This window comes from Pipistrellus hanaki (assembly GCF_964339955.1).
Source record: "Pipistrellus hanaki genome assembly, chromosome: 19".
Lineage (NCBI taxonomy): Eukaryota > Metazoa > Chordata > Mammalia > Chiroptera > Vespertilionidae > Pipistrellus > Pipistrellus hanaki.
The window spans coordinates 18006219-18021666 of record NC_140521.1 but is presented as its reverse complement, the minus strand read 5'-3'; the positions used below and the strand labels follow the sequence as shown (position 1 = coordinate 18021666).

The 15448-nt window shown below is 59.9% G+C and overlaps 1 protein-coding gene across 1 annotated transcript in view; it reads left to right on the top strand.

Moving 5' to 3' along the window:
* RBM19 (RNA binding motif protein 19) overlaps nucleotides 1-15448 on the top strand; it is a 90810-nt gene that overhangs the window by 40005 nt on the left and 35357 nt on the right. The gene's annotated exons all lie outside the window — the stretch shown is intronic.

The following is a 15448-nucleotide window of genomic DNA, read 5'->3' as shown; positions in this document are numbered from 1 at the left end:
CAGAACGAAGGGTCCGCCCAGCCTGCAGGAGCCCCCTCTGAAGGCACCGAGGTCCCGGGGCGGAACCGCGCCCCCTCTCCTGTCCACACCCACCGCCCACCCTGCACAGGAGGCCGCTGGCCGCCCCGTCCTGCCCTCAGCTTCATGTCCCTCCTGCAGGAGGGAGGGGCCGTCACCGGCTCTGACGAGCGGCCGCTTTAAGGAAGGCTCTCCAGGCTCTGGTTAGGAAAGGAATGGAGCGGCGGCCGGAGGGGGACGCGTGGAGTAGACATCCCTCCGGTTTCTCTGATTCGCTTATTTCCCTCCCACAAGGCGGACGGGGAAGCATTCCCACCTGGGTCCCCGTGAAAAGCGTCCTCTCCTTCCGACTCTGCAGCTGCGGCCGCCCTGGCTGCAGGAGCAGAATATTTGTGGAGGTGGGGACATCGAGCCACACGGCACTCGTCCTCCTTCCTGCCTCCCCACGACAGATCGTTAGTGTTCCAGGGGAGCCGAGCTCGGAGGCTCAGTCACGCGGCAGCGATGTCATGGCAACTGCGCCGGCTCTGTCCCGTCACTCCTGCAGCCCGAGCCGCCGGGAAACTTGGTGGAGAAAAGTTATGGGGCCAGGTGGGCAATCCAGGACGAGAGGGTCCAGGGCTCCCTCCCTGTCCCCGCCTGCCAGAGCAGCACCCGGGAAGGGGGGGTGCTGGGGGAGAGGGGGTGTTAGCAGGGGTTGGGGGAGGGCAAGCGCCTTGCCTGTGTGAGGAAGCAGATTGGGGCATTTGGATGTGGTGTGGTGCTCGTGGCAACAGCCCGGACTCCAGGGCGTCCACAGAGGACGTGAACTTCAGTGACGCCTGTTTCCCAGGAGTGTGTGTGGGGGTGGGGGCAGAGAGGGCCCCTTCTTTCTGCAGACCTCATTTCCCCTCTGTTCCTTTATTCCCTGGATTATCGAGTGCGTGGAACGGCCATGGGGGTCCGTTGGTGGCCAAGACCAGTGAGGTCCGGCCAGCCCTGGCGGGGCTGGAAGACACACATGGGGCCGCGGACAACAGACGGGTGACGTCAGAGAGGACACGCACCGTGCTGACTTGGGGGTGCTGGGGTCGGCGGTACCTGGGGGTGTAGGTCAGGGAAGACTTCCCTGAAGGGGTGGCTGTGACCTGAGACCCCGAGGATGAGAAAGCTCTAGCCTTCACTCCAGCCCTGAGTCAGCGCGGCTGAGCCAGAGTCTAACCAGGGAGGGGGCTGGCCGGGCGGAGGGCGTGTGAGCGCCCCCCACAGGCAGCCCTGCATCAGGGTTGTGTTTCCATCCAGGAATGGTTTTCTGTGCACGTGTTAACACACCCCTCCCCCTGCCACCCTTTTTTGTTTTGTTTTTTAAACCCTTTGGCACTTGGCTTTTTTTTTTCTTCCACGTAATCACACATCTTGGTGAGGCTCTAGTTTGGGGAGCAGTTTCCTTCCTAACATGGCCCCCACATAGGTGGCCTTGGACTGCCTTCCTCCGGTCCCTGGCTCTGTGCTGTGGTGTGTTGGTTGCGTGGGTGTGTGCCAGGCGGGGAGAGGGAGGGGCGCCCTGTTCCCTCCCAGGACTGAGCACTGAGCACAGTGTCTGGTCCTCCCGTGGCTGGGTGAGGGGGCGGGTCTTCCTTCTCCCTCCCGCAGGAGAAGCTGGGTGGGGCTGCGAGGCTCAGCCTTCTGTCCCTCCGGAGGCCTCCTCAGGTAATGGCACGTCGGGGCGTGGTGAATAGGCCTGATGACTCTCAAACCCCCTCATTACTGCAGATGTATTTCCTCTGGGCCTCTAATAAGTGTCCCGACCTAATAAGTGCCTGACAAAGAAAACAAACAGCGCAGGGAGCGGAGGCAAGGACACTGGGTGTGGGGTGACGGAGCAGCGAGGTGCAGGGAGAGGCCTGAGCTGGCGGACAGTGAGGTGGTGCCTCGGTGTGGGGTGGGTTAGGCCGGGGCGTGGGGTTGCTAGATTGAACTCCTGTAAAGAGCCTGTGATGGTTGGCTCTGTGTGTCAGCTTGACAGGCCACCAGGCGCCGACACCCGGTGAGGCATGGTTTCTGGAAGCTGAGGCCCAGCGTGGACGAGCCAGCTCCCTCCACACTGTGCTACAGCCTCTCCGTCATCAGTGCCCCCGACTTCCATCCCCCGAGTCTGAACACGGGTGCTAACTCATCCTTGCCGTGAAGGAGCAGCTCCCCACCAGGGTGGGGAACACCCCCTCAGATCCAGGTGGGACTTCTGGGAGCATGAATCCCTCCGGGAACCCACTTCAGGTTTCATTTCCCTTCCACCTGCCCCAGGTTTTTGTCCTCCAACGTTAGCTCCCACACCACCCCTGGGCACACGTCACCCAGGCCTGCTGCCTCAGAGCAAGCTGCGGCCACACTTCCTGTCTTCCCTCTGAAACAGAGTCAGGGGTGAGGACGGGAGGCGCAGCAAGATGCTGGCAGACAGCCCCTCTCCTGTGCGCGTGAGCAAGCCGGAGATAAAGCACCGCCCAGGCTTTGTGCGGCGCCAGAGACACGATGATTTACCTTCCTTCCTCGCGAACTTTGCAAATGATGCTCTTTAACTGGCTTGTGAGATTAACAGTGCTTGTTGCAGGGCCTGCTTCCCCCTGACTATTGATTTCTCCCGTTCTCTCCACCTCTGCAGGGGGGCGCCTTGGTTTCCCCACTCCAACCTGGGTTTCTTATCATGGCAAGAGCCCTCCCCACCCACACACACCCCAATTCCCTATGGTGAAGCCCACCGGCCTCTCACACACACAGCTCACCGGGAACCCACCCTCCAGGGCTTATTTCTCTCTCCCCCTGCCTGCCCATCCCCCGCTGGGTCTCTGCTTCCAGTGTGGACCATCCGATTCTAAACTTCCTCTGCCCCTTCTGCAACTGAATCACATTCTGTGTTGGTTTATTCGGCCCCGAACAAATGGCCCCCCTCACAGATCCATTTCCACCTCTCACTGCATCTTAAACCTCGCCAGCCGTCCTGAGCTCGAGCTGTTTTATTGTTGTTTTCCTTCCCAGACTTTTAAAAATAATATTTGTCCCGGCCGGGTGAGTGTCCCTCCCCGCCCTCCGCGCCGGCGGCTCAGCGCCATGAATCACCTCCGCTGCTCCCTGTCTCCCTCCCCTCGGAGGCCCGTGCTGTGTGTGTGTCCTGCAGCTCAGCTGCCATCCCCCCCATGGCGATCGGCCTGGCTCTGGGTGATGCTCAGGTGTTGAGATGCTCCGTTGCCTGAGGCACACCCCAGCCTAGACCTCATGGCACCAGAAAAGGGGTCACCTCTCATTGTGACGTGTTGGTCTGGGGGCCCCCAGGAAGACAGAGTGGCCGTACTCTGCCTCTTCCCATCCGTAGAGTCAGATGGGTGCAAGAACCTGAGGAGCAAGTTCAAGGGCAGACTCGGGCGACTCTGCCCAGAGCGGGCGTTGCGCGGCCAAATAGGAAGTCTGCCAACTCCACGGTCCTGGGTGAGCGTCCTGCGGGCTGAGACGGGCGGGGAACATCTGGCCCGCAGGCCATAGAAGGCCGGCGAAGTCATTTGGTCTGGCCCTGCCAAGGCCACGGTAGGAATCAAGGAGCTTTTCTCTCAGCAACATAAATTTCTCTCAATAAATCAAGGAGCTTTTCTCTCAGCAACATAAATTTACATTAAGTGCATTATATTTAAGCGAATGATGTTACAAATAGCCACGTGGCCCTTGGCAGGAAAAAGATTTCCCACCCCTGCTCTGGACCGTGAACACAGAGCATCGGGGGCAGGGTCGGGCACGGGGAAGCACTCCGCAAACGTAGGCCCCCTCCCCACCGTTTCTTGTTTCTGGGTTTGAGGACCTGGGTGCTGAGAGGCCCCCGGAAACGGAACAGTGAGGAAGAGGCAAGCATCCCTTCCTACCTTAGTCACTCAGCAGCCTGTGCTGAGCGGCCTCAGGGCGCTGCGGGCGCTGTCCGGGGTGCTGACCAGTCAGTGTCCAGCTGGGAGGCGTACTGGAGCAAAGAGAGACCAGAACACAATAGAACAGGGGTCCTCAAACTTTTTAAAGTGGGGGCCAGATCACGGTCCCTCAGAGAGCTGGAGGGCCGGACTATATGAACTACTAATTCCTACTGTAACACCTTGGCTGCGCTCACTGCCCAAAAAACCTGGCGGGCAGGATCAGACTCCCCTGGGGGCTGCATGTGGCCCGCGGGCCGTAGTTTGAAGACCCCTGCAATAGAATGTCAAGTCTACGGACCTCCAGGAAGTGGAGGGAGGCAGTAGCAGCAAGCACACGCCTCTGTGGGTGGGCGGGCCGGTGGGGGGACGGGGGGAGGGGGGGGCGGGGAGAAGAGCCTTCGGGGTGGTGTCCTCCTCCCGGCGTTCTCTGCCCGTCTTGCCGTTTAGTGGGGCAGCTGCTGGGTTTATGGTCCTTCCTTTTGTCTCATGCTGAGTCGGTCTCTAGGCCAGTGGCAAGACGTATGGTTCTTGGCTCTGTGGGACCTGGCACTCACCGCCAGGTGCAAACACACCATAACTCAGCCTGTCACCAGCCCGATGCCTGTCACTTCTCCCGCCGCTGAGGAATGAGGGCTTCCCTGGCCGTGCCCGCCGCCTGGCCTCCCAGCACCGGTCCCCGGAAAGCACTGCTGTGCGTGGGCGCCTTTCTGAAGTGCTCGGGGCCTCCCGGCCCGTGCAGAGGGGGCTGCGCCCAGGTTGCACCGGGGCACCATCCACCAGTGTTGGCGTCTTCTGGCCTCAAACCTCCCAGGATGCGTTCCTCTGGATCAGAGTGGAGGTGGAGTTGAGGGCTGCACTTGGCACTCTGACTGGGTGGGGGTGGGGGGGCAGCCTGGCACTGATGGAGAGTTTCCTATCCCCCATGACCGGAACTTTCACCTGCTCTTTAAAGTCCCTACAAAACCATGCAGGCTCGGCCAAAGTTATTTCCCTATTTGTAAGGCCATGCTTCTCCTCCCGTCTTGCTCCGCTCAGCTGCCCTCCACGCTCCCCAGTCAGAAGGTTCCAGTTCATGGGGAGACTGGTGGGGAGTTAGGACAGGCGCGACTCATTCGGTAGCAGAGGAGGCTGATGGCCTGGATTCGTGATGTGCCTTCCTCGTTCAGGGTCTGAGAACTGAAATGAGTCCAAAGATGAAGGCGACAGGGCCCCTTGTGTGGTGGGGAGATGGGGCCAGGGAGTGGACAGTGACGGAGGTCGCAGGTGCTGGGGGGTGAGTGGCCATCCTTGTCAGGAGGCCTGGCTGTGACCATGAGGGGGTATGGGCCAGTGGCAGTGGGTGTCGCCCACCTTAGCACCCAGACCCACCCTGAGGCAGGTGTCCAGCTGCCCTCTCCGTTTTGCACGGAAGCTCATCCCAGCTTCCCCTGCCTTCCGGGAGCAGCTGGTTTAACCCACGGTCAGGTGTCTGGATTCGGTGGTTACATGGGGGCCCAGGAGTTCACGAACCTCTTAGTAATCCTCCTCCGAGTGAAACAAAAAGTGTCGAGCAGACACAGTCCGACTACAGCTGCTGACACCCCCTGCCCCCCACCCGAGTCACTGGAGATGCCGGGCATGACGGAGATAAGGGCGATAAGCAAGATACTCGGCGGATTCATTCTTTAACCAGATTTCAGCGAACAAGAAAGGCCGGCTTTTTTTTCTTTCTTTCTTTTTAATTTTTTCCTTCCTCCTCTCAAACATTTCCTGTACCGAGGATAACACCACCAAAGGGTGCTAAATTGGTCCTGAATGTCCACCTCTGGCTGGCCACATTCTCGCAACGATTTCATTAGCCTGAATTATCCACTTTATTTTCCTGTAATGGGATTAGCTGTACTCGAGGCCGCCGAAGACCAGAGGGGAGAACGTGAGGGAGGGCAGCGCTGTGTGTCAGTAACTCACCGGCAGAGGCGGGGCTGGACTGCCTGTCCGCCCCGGGCCAGCGGACGGGGACACGGCTGCTCCAATGGGCTTGCTCAGCCCAGGAAGGACATGGTGCTTGGACCTGGCTGAGGGAGAAAATTGTTCCTAGTTATCTTACAAAGCGAGCAGGGCGGGTGGATGAGATGGAGAGCTGCGTCTGTTCTCAGGGCTCCGAGAATCACAAAGCCACACCCGGCCCTCCTAGGTCAGCTCTTTGCTGGAACCCCTGGGGTCCCCCCGGGAGGGGCCTGCTCCTTTTCGGCTTCCTTCCGAAACATCCTTAGGGGTTGGTGCCCATATAGATCCTTTTATTTTTTAAAAAATATATTTTATTGATTTTTACAGAGAGGAAGGGAGAGAGAGAGCCAGAAACGTCGATGAGAGAGAAACATCGACCAGCTGCCTCCTGCACACTCCCCACCGGGGATGTGCCCGCAACCAACGTACATGCCCTTGACAGGAATTGAACCCGGGACCTTTTAGTCCGCAGACCGACGCTCCACCACTGAGCCAAACCGGTTTCGGCCATATAGATCCTTTTAGTGGACACGGGCATTGCCAACAACTTCTGCTTCATCCTGAGAGAGGCCGGAACCGTGGCGTCAGCAGCCTTGTGTGGGGGAGGGGGCCCACTTTACAGATGACAAAACTGAGCCTCAGAAAGGTGACGTGGGTGCAGGGATGGGTCTGAACCAGGTCTGACTCCCAAGCTCAGGTCCTTAAGTGAAGCTGTGACGTGGCCCCTCTGTCACAGCCAGGCGTCCTCTGTGGCAGGTCCCCGCACCGTCCCCGGGGAATAGGTTTCACCAAGTGTCAGGGCAGAGGCCTCCCACCTTACTGTGCGTGCGCAGCCCGTCCCCAGGGACCGCTCATCCGTTTCTGCTTCCCACGCTGTACTTCCCGGCTGCGTTCCATGGGCCAGCAGGGTCCTGAGAGATGCTGATAGGTTTTCTTGTTTCGGGGGAGGGTGACTTTGAGAAACAATCTTCTCTCTCACTCTTCCATGCACCTCATATATATGGATATTAGTTGTTAATCCTCACCTGAGGGTATTTTTTCATTGCTTTTCAGAGGGAGTGGGGGGGTGGGGGAAGGGAGATGTGTGAAAGGCACATTGGCTGGTTGCCTCCCGCAGTGCCCACAACCCAGGTACATGCCCTTGAACCCATGACCCTTAGGTGTGTGGGGCCCACATAATATCTTTAAGGTACTGACAAGGTCTGCAGTAGAGGATCTTTAGCTGTCTCCCAGACTTACTTAATCCCACAAGAAACCTTTTATACCAAATACCTATTGGCGCCACTCAGGGTTAAGTTTTGAGAAGTGCTGTTTTTTAAAAGTTACCTCTGATTTTATTTTTTTTTATTTTTTCATTTTTTTAAATATATTTTATTGATTTTGTACAGAGAGGAAGGGAGAGAGATAGAGAGTTAGAAACATCAATGAGAGAGAGTCATCGATCAGCTGCCTCTTGCACACCCCCTACTGGGGATATGCCCGCAACCAAGGTACATACCCTTGACCGGAATCGAACCCGGGACCCTTCAGTCCCCAAGCCGACGCTCTATCCATTGAGCCAAACCGGTCTCGGCGTTACCTCTGATTTTAAAAACTATTCTGATGACTGTTTCTGCCTAAGGACTCTACTCAGGTTCAGCAGACGGCGTCTAGTCTTAAGTTGCTTCTTCAGTCCGCCAGCCGTGCCCAGATGGACCCCTCCCGCAGAGCAGGGTGTAAGAGCACAGTTTTAACCTTCCATCCAGCCTGAGTCCTGGCTCTGCCATGCACCGGCCTCACGAGTTTTGGCAAACCCCTAAAGCAGCCCGAGCCTCGCTTTCTGGGGATTGCTGAGGGGTGCATAAGCTTACACATGGAACATGCTTACTGCGGGGCCTGGCCTGTGGTGTGCCTTCAAATCCTGGGCCTCCGTCATTTGGGGACCAAGAGGAAAATTCTGGAGATTCCATTTCTGTTTCTGTTTTCTCTCATCCTTTACATTTTGTCTGATGTTTAAATAGCTGAGGGTGAACATAAAGAGCAGCACATGCAGATGTTGTTTATAAATTACAGGTGTGCATGTTCTGGGGATAAACACTCAAAGCTGTTTTACTGAAGGCATGCACCAGCCCTGGGCGGGGGCACTGAGAACCACACCGGCTTAGGATCAGCGAGAGGGAGGTGGTACCGTGGAGGCAGGAGCGTGTCGGGTCCGCTGTCCTTCCCAGCACCGAGCCCAGGCCTCACACAGGACGTGCTGGAGAGGCAGGTGCGAGGGAATGCCTGGCCCACAGGCCTGGATGGCGAGGCATTGACACTCCTGCCGAGCCTCCATCTCGGTCTGGGGAATGGTGGGGAGGGGGTGTGTTCAGTGCCCGAGAAGCCACAAATGTGTCCCTGCCTTGGGTGGGTGCTGGGGCAGACCGCAGTGGCAGGACTGTCTTTGTCCTCCAGTGCTTAGAATCCCACACGTGAACACAGGCAGCCGAGGGGCGGCAGGCTGCAGGGGACCAGGAGGAGACAGAGAGACCCTCTCCGTAATAAGGGCCTACGGAGATGCCACCATTTTCCAAATAGACAGGCCCTTCTGGCCGCTTAGGACCAGCTCAGAGCGGAAGTCGTGTGAAGGTGCTGTGCAGGCTGCGCCTGCTGTTCTTGGCGATACTGTGACTGCCCCTGCGTCCTCCCTTAGAGCAGACTTGCTCACCGGGGCGGGGGGGGGGGGGGGGGGGGGGGGGGGCTTGTTCCAACCTGGGTTGCCCCACCCCACGCCCCAGCTTTGGAGTCAGAGAGACCGGGGCCTGAGTGTGAGCATTTCTGATGAGCTCCTGTGCCCCTGATGCTGCTGGCCAGGGTCCCACAGAGCTGGCCCTCCTGGCTCCTTCCGTCACCTGCCTGCCCGAGGTCCGGGGCCTGGTGCCGGCATCCCCCGCCGCTGCTGGCCTGGCTCTGGCATGTCAGGATCTCAGAATGCCTTCGCCTCCCTGTCTCCCTCTCTCCCCCTTTCTTCTTTTCTCTCCCCCCTCCCTCTCCCTCTCTTTCTCTCTCTCCCTCCCTCCCTCCCTCCCTCTGTAGCTCTTCTCCTCCCTCCCTCCCTCTGTAGCTCTTCTCCTCCCTCCCTTCTTCCCTTCCCCTCCCTCTCCCCCTCCCCCTTCCCCTTCCCCTCCCTCCCTCCTTTTCTCTTCCCCTCCCCTTTCCCCTTCCCCTCTCCTCCTCCCCCTCTCCCCCTCACTTACCCCCTCTCCCTTTCTCCTTTTTCCTCCCCCCCTTCCTCTCTCTTCCTCTGTCTCTCTCTTGCTCCCTCTCTACCTTCCTACCTCCTCCTCCCTCCCCTCCCCCTCCTCCCTCCTCCTCCCTTTCCCACCAATTCAGCCTGGAGCTTTCATGCTCGGTGGGTGGCCTGTCCCCTCTGCCAGGACCTCAGGAGAGTCTGGGTTCCGCGGGGACCGGGGCGCTGGCAGATGCAGAGACACCATTACTGCTTGTCCCCGATCCCTCATCTAGAGAACGAGAGGGTCACGCTCGCCCGGGAAGGACCGTGAAAGGCTGTTGAGAGCAGTAGGCACCGTCCTCCGCCCTCCTTCCCCACTTTCCTGGAAACCAGGCCATTTTTCAGCCTTCGAGAGGCAGGGAGAAGAGGGAGCGTGCGCTGATGGTGATAAGGTAACCTTTCTCCCTCCGGCCCTCGCCGTAATGAGCGGCGAGTAATTGGAAAGGTTCCTTCCAAAGGCCCGCTTCACAAAGGAGCGGAGGGAACAAAGGAGGACGAGCCTCCGTGCGGAACCGCCTCCCTTCAGCGGCTCCCGGTGCTGGGCGCTGGCTCCGAGGGGTTGACGCCCGCTCACCTGCACGACCTTTGGGGGCAGTGAGACAGCCCTGCGGGTCGGGCCACACTGAGACCCCTGCCCTGCCCGGGCCCAGGTTGTCTGGAAGGAACCCTGACTTTTCTCCACCCGACGGGACCTGATGGTGGACTCATCCTCCAGCCACAGGCCCTCGGTTACCATCTAGCCAGCCCGCTTTTGCTGACTAACTTATTCCTGCTGTGGAAGGAGCAATGGAGCCCTTTGAAAGGAGCGTGGACCTGCCCAACCCCCCCCTCCACACACACACACACACACACACACACACACACACACACACTCTCCTGTGGCAACTTGTGCTTGTCCTACATGCCAGGCTGTCCTCAGGACAGGGACAGAGACACACAGGGTGTGACGGTATTGCCACCATGGCCTGGGCATCGTGTGTGATGATCCCTGAGAGCGGGCCGCACCCAGGGTGAGAGTGAGGGGCTGGTCAGCGCTGTCTGCGTGACTGAATGCGCGTAGCGTCGTTGAGGTGCCAGGCACCGGCCTGGGTTCTGCAGACACACAGAGAGCCCTGCCGCCTCGGATTGTTCTTCCTGTTTCTAGAACAGGGAGGGAAAGACAAAGCAAACACACCGTCTCACACCAACGTGACGGGTCGGGGTCGGGTCCAGAAGCATCACTGGGCAGAGTGGCCACAGGAGGTCTCGGAGAAGGTGGCGCTCGAGCTGAGATTGTGTGTCAGGGAGTTGGTTGCGGGGGTCTCTGGGGAAGGTCAGAGGTCCTGAGGCAGGCAGGAGTGCGGCCGCCTCCGGGGCGGGAGGAAAGCCAGCGAGGCTGGAAGGTCGGGTGAGGCTGCCGTCCTGTGTGTCCGCATCGCAGAGCCGGGGAATTGGACCGCGGGTCCTGTCCCCGAGCCTCCCTCACTCACCTGTCACCGAGGGAGGCAGGGTGTGTCCGGGACACTGGGGCCCTTGGCCACATGGCCACTCTGTACAGAAAGGGGACCGGGGTGGGACACTGGGCAAAGCCGCTGCCCACCTGCCACGTTCATTCGCCCACAGGGACTGCTCCATGCCTGTGGGTTCGGGGGTGGGTCCCCCTGAGGAGGGGTGAGCATGGGGGGGCGGAAGTGCGCAGAGATCAGAAGCCCCGGCTGTGCCATTCGCAGTTGAGATTGTGGGGGCCTGATCCCAAAGTCCTCTTACGTCTCGGGGCAGAGGGGGGCCCGCTGTCTGCTCCTCCCCGAGGCGAGGGTCGCCTGAGCACAAGGCTGCCGCCTGGCACCGGGCAGGGGCTCAGGGACAGACCCCGAGTGGGGTCCCGCTCGGCTCATTATCACCTGTGGGACCTTGGGCTCGTTACCCCCGTGGTAGGTGACGACTCTCGGTGGCCTTGGAGAAGTCACGTGACTGCCTTGGGCCTCGGTTTTATGTTACATGTGTGATGTGTGTTAGAAAATCCTGGTACATTTGAAAGGCGTTTTCATGCCCAGAGATTTGGCTCCTTTTTCTCGCCTGGAGAAGGAGCAGAAAGGAACCAACAATTGATTCCCAGGAAACCGCCCCTTTGCCTCGTGCAGAGGCACTGTTATCTGATCTGGTCCCAGTGGAAGCTGGTTTTCCCCCTTTCTCCCTCCCCCCCCCCCCCCCCAAGCCATCCTGAAGCCTGGAGCACAGGTGGGAGGGAGGCATGCCCAGACTTTCCCGCAGGACCCGGCACTTCTGCTGGGACCGGGTGCCTCACTGATCCCGACGGGAGAGATCAGGACGAGTGTCCCAGAGCAGTGCAACCTGGGCTCTTCCGTGTGCCCCACCCCCACGTGGTGTAGGATGCCGGCTCGGGGGTTAGGGCGCCCCCTAGCCTGGATCTGAGCAGCTGCAACATCCGGGACTGGGCATCTATCTCCTCAGGGCTCTCTCTGCCTCCCCGGCCCCTCACACACACACACACACACACACACACACACACACACACACACACCCGGCTGCCTTCCCCTGACCCGTCATTTCAATCCGGAGAGAGGACCAGTCATCTTTGTTTGGTGGCAGAGCTGAAGACCCTGCGCCGTCGCCATCCTGGGGCCTCGCCCGCGGACGTGCCCGCGCTCAGCTGTGTGCAAACACGATTTGCACGCCCAGGCTTGTTTATGAGGGCTGGCGTAATTGGCTTGCCCGGCACAACACCTCGGCGCCCCCCGCCCCCACTCCCTCCTGCCCCTCGCCCCCACCCATCTGCACACACCTCGAGAGAAATGAGAAACGTGACCACAGCCGCAGACCCGCCGGCAGCCGTGCGCGCCCGCGTGGCGGAGGGGCGGGCCGGGCGTGGGGGAGTAATTGGTGAACCCGAGGTGAATGAAATAATTGGAAAAGTGAGGTGTGAGTTCGTTACCGAAGTGTGAGCGTGGTGGGGGAGGGGAGGAGGGCCACGTTTAAAAGCCCGGTGTGTCCCTTTTATTCACAGCTTCTGATACAGTAATTGCTATTTTGTGGTTTCTATTATCTACACAGTGGGGAGTGTGCGGGTCTCGTGGCTCCTTCCCCGAGCGGCAGCGGCTGGGCTCGGGGAGGGGTCCCGAGTGCCCACTGTGTCCTCCCTCCCCGGGCCCTGCCGGCCTCGCCCGTGGCGGCCCCGGCTCCCAGGACACAAGTCCACGCACCACTTCCTCCCAGAGCCACTTAAGGTGGCTCCGCGGGCTTGGCTGTCAGGTGGAGCCTTAACAATGGCTGGTGTGTTTATATATCCAAGGAGCTAAAGGTACTTCATCGATTTTCTTGTCCTCCCTTCCCTCCAACCCTTTCTTTCTCCCCATTTTAATTCTCTCGCTCTCAGATCACTGGTATCACCCTGATCTTACCCCACTCACTCATACAGGAGCCAAAGCCCTCCAGGCCGGCCTGGCTCTGGAGCCCGGGAAGGGGTGCGGGGGGCGGGGGGGCGGGAATGTGGCAGGTTTGAGAGCCCTGGGCCTAGTGGGTCACATGGCCTCTTGGCCTTTGGTTTTCTCACCTGTACAATTAGAGGGGTATCACTACTGCCCCCCAGTCCATCACAGGCACCCACTGGGCCCCATGGGGAAGGCAGCAGTGGTGGTGTCTGCACATCCCAGCCTTCATTTCACCGTTTCCAGCCTCGGGAAGTTCCTTCCGAGACCTAACCTTGATCTCCAGCTGCTCCCCGGGCCCCAGCTCTCTCCTGTCCCCGCCTCTTGACAGAAGGGGGCGAGCTCCCATTGGCGCCTCCTGAGCCTCTGAAGAATAATGGGGACAGGGTCTTGGGGCACAGCCTTTCGTTTGCCCGGCAGGTACCTTCTTGCAAACCCCAGACGGGCTGTGATCCTGCCCCACCCCGGCCCCCTCACTTCTGGGACAGGGTCCCAGTTCTCTGGTCCCTCCCCACAACCCCCCATGGATCCAGGGTACCCCTCTGTCGTGCCCCCACCCCCACCCCGGGTCTCAAATGCCACTTCCCCAGGCCACGTAGCATGGCTCCTCCAGCCTCTCCTTATCAGCTCTTCTCTCCACCTTTTAATTATTTCCCTCGCCTTCTCCGGACCCTGAGCTGCTTACCATGCACAGAGCATCCACAGCTTGCCGTGTGCTGCAGAGAGAGAGGAATTAACCTCTCAGTCTCTCTCCCTCTCTCTCCTCTTCTCCCCTCTCCCCTCTCCCCTCTCCCCCAGCCCTCTCTCTCTCTCACATGCACACACACAGGCTGCTCGCCAGAAATGAGAGAGGACTGAGAGGAATCTGGGCAGAGGCTGTGAGTCCATCAGGGGTCAGGACCGTGGCCGTGGGCAGAGGCAGGAGAGTGTCCACGGCGCAGTGGGAGGAACTGGGCTTGATCAGCCGCCCTTGTCCTGGGGACAGGTCACTGGGCATTCCTAGCCTCCCCCTTCCTGAGCGGGGCCAGTCCCCTCCAGGTGACTGAGGGGTGCAGTGGGCTCAGCAGAAAGGGAGGTCAGCATCAGACACCCCGAATACACATTATGGCCCTGCCACTTACGAATAAGAGCTGCTGCCTCCCTGAGCCTCGGTTTCTTTATCTGTAAAATGGGATGGTAACACTGATCATTAGCATTCGTGCTGTTTGTACGCAGCCCGTGGCCTGCTTCAGGCAAACCTCACCGCAGCGCTCTGAGAGAGTATAGGCTAATGTACCCAGGATCGTGTCTGCCTTTAGGGCTACCGTTTGCATGTTGGTTCATTTCAAAAATACTGGCAGGCATCCACACCCACCCAGGCACTGCTCTACCTGCTGCAGGCCCTGTGAGAAGCAAGACAGGTGTGATTTTACTGTGGCAGAGCAGGTGCCAGCCCCGGGAAGGCAGAGAGCTGCTCCTGGCGGGCGGGCGGGTGGTGGGGTAGGGGGGCCTGAAAGAGCCCGGAGCCTAGGCTGGGGTGGGAAGCGGGTGGAGAGACCAGCACACCGGCAGGGGGTCTGGGACGTGTCTACACCGGACCTAGCATGGCCTGGGGTCATAGGCAGACTCTCCGAGGCCTCCCTGTGCCCGTCAGCCTCCTCACACGAGGTGTGAATGCTCGCAGACCCCTCCCTCAACACCATCAGCCCTCCATCCCTGCTTCTCTCGGGCTCTCCGAAAAACTGGAGCCAAAGGCCCCTTCACCTGAAGCAGGGGTCTTGAAACTACTGCCCGCGGGCCACATGCAGCCCCCAGGGGAGTCTGATCCGGCCCGCCAGGTTTTTTGGGCAGTGAGCGCAGCCGAGGTGTTACAGTAGGAATTAGTAGTTCATATAGTCCGGCCCTCCAGCTCTCTGAGGGACCGTGATCTGGCCCCCACTTTAAAAAGTTTGAGGACCCCTGATGAAGGCTCTGACCAAACCTCAGCCATCCCCCGCCCCCTCCAAGGCCAGCCCGGCAGAGGCCCGGAGGCCGGGCTTCCACGGAGGAAGAGGCAGCCTAGCCAGCTGTCTGTCGTGGGCCACGGCTGCCTTTAGGTGGCAGAATAAAGCAGGGTTTGCGGCCAGCTCCTCAGCTGTCACATCATCTTCTTGCCTGTCCCCATCTGCCCGGCTTCTGAGCCCCAGCCCGCCCCCTCCCCACGGGCCAGGAAGACTGACAGGGCTCCACTGCCCGTGCCTGCCAGCCCCTCCCCTCCCCTCCCGGGAGGCTGGCCCGGCACCAGCGCCCCGGTTCTGGGTTCTGTGGCTGCTCGCAGCGGCGCCAGGCAGGGGAGCTTTGCGGAGACGTGCGGATTCATCCCGAGGACTCATCACGCCGCATTCACACAGTGGCCTGACTGGGAAATTGGGCTGGCAGATGCCTGGTCATGCTGGCGGGGCCGCGGGTTAACGCTCGGATCTAGCTTATATCGTTTCGCCAGAGCAAACGGCCTTTACCGTGTTTTCAGCCGATCAGGCTCTGGCCCCAGAGCCTCCTCGACCGCCATGTGTGTGTGTGTGTGCCCGGGCGCTATCACGTGTGCAGAGATTTTCAAACACAGTAATTCCTCTCCTCAGATGCCGGGCACATTAAATATTTACCGGCAGCTGTTTGCACGTGCACGTTTGATAAATGGACATCAGGACGGGCGGGCGGGGGCGTGCGGGAGTGGGGAGGAAGGGAGGCCCGGTGCTTTTGTCCGGGAATCTCCCTGAGGTTTATGCGGGAGAGGACAGGAGGGCCAGGGGCGGTCCCAGCCTGTTCACCTGTCTGATCCCTCGCTGGGAGCCGAGCCGCTTCCTCCCCCAGAGCTCTGCCTGGCC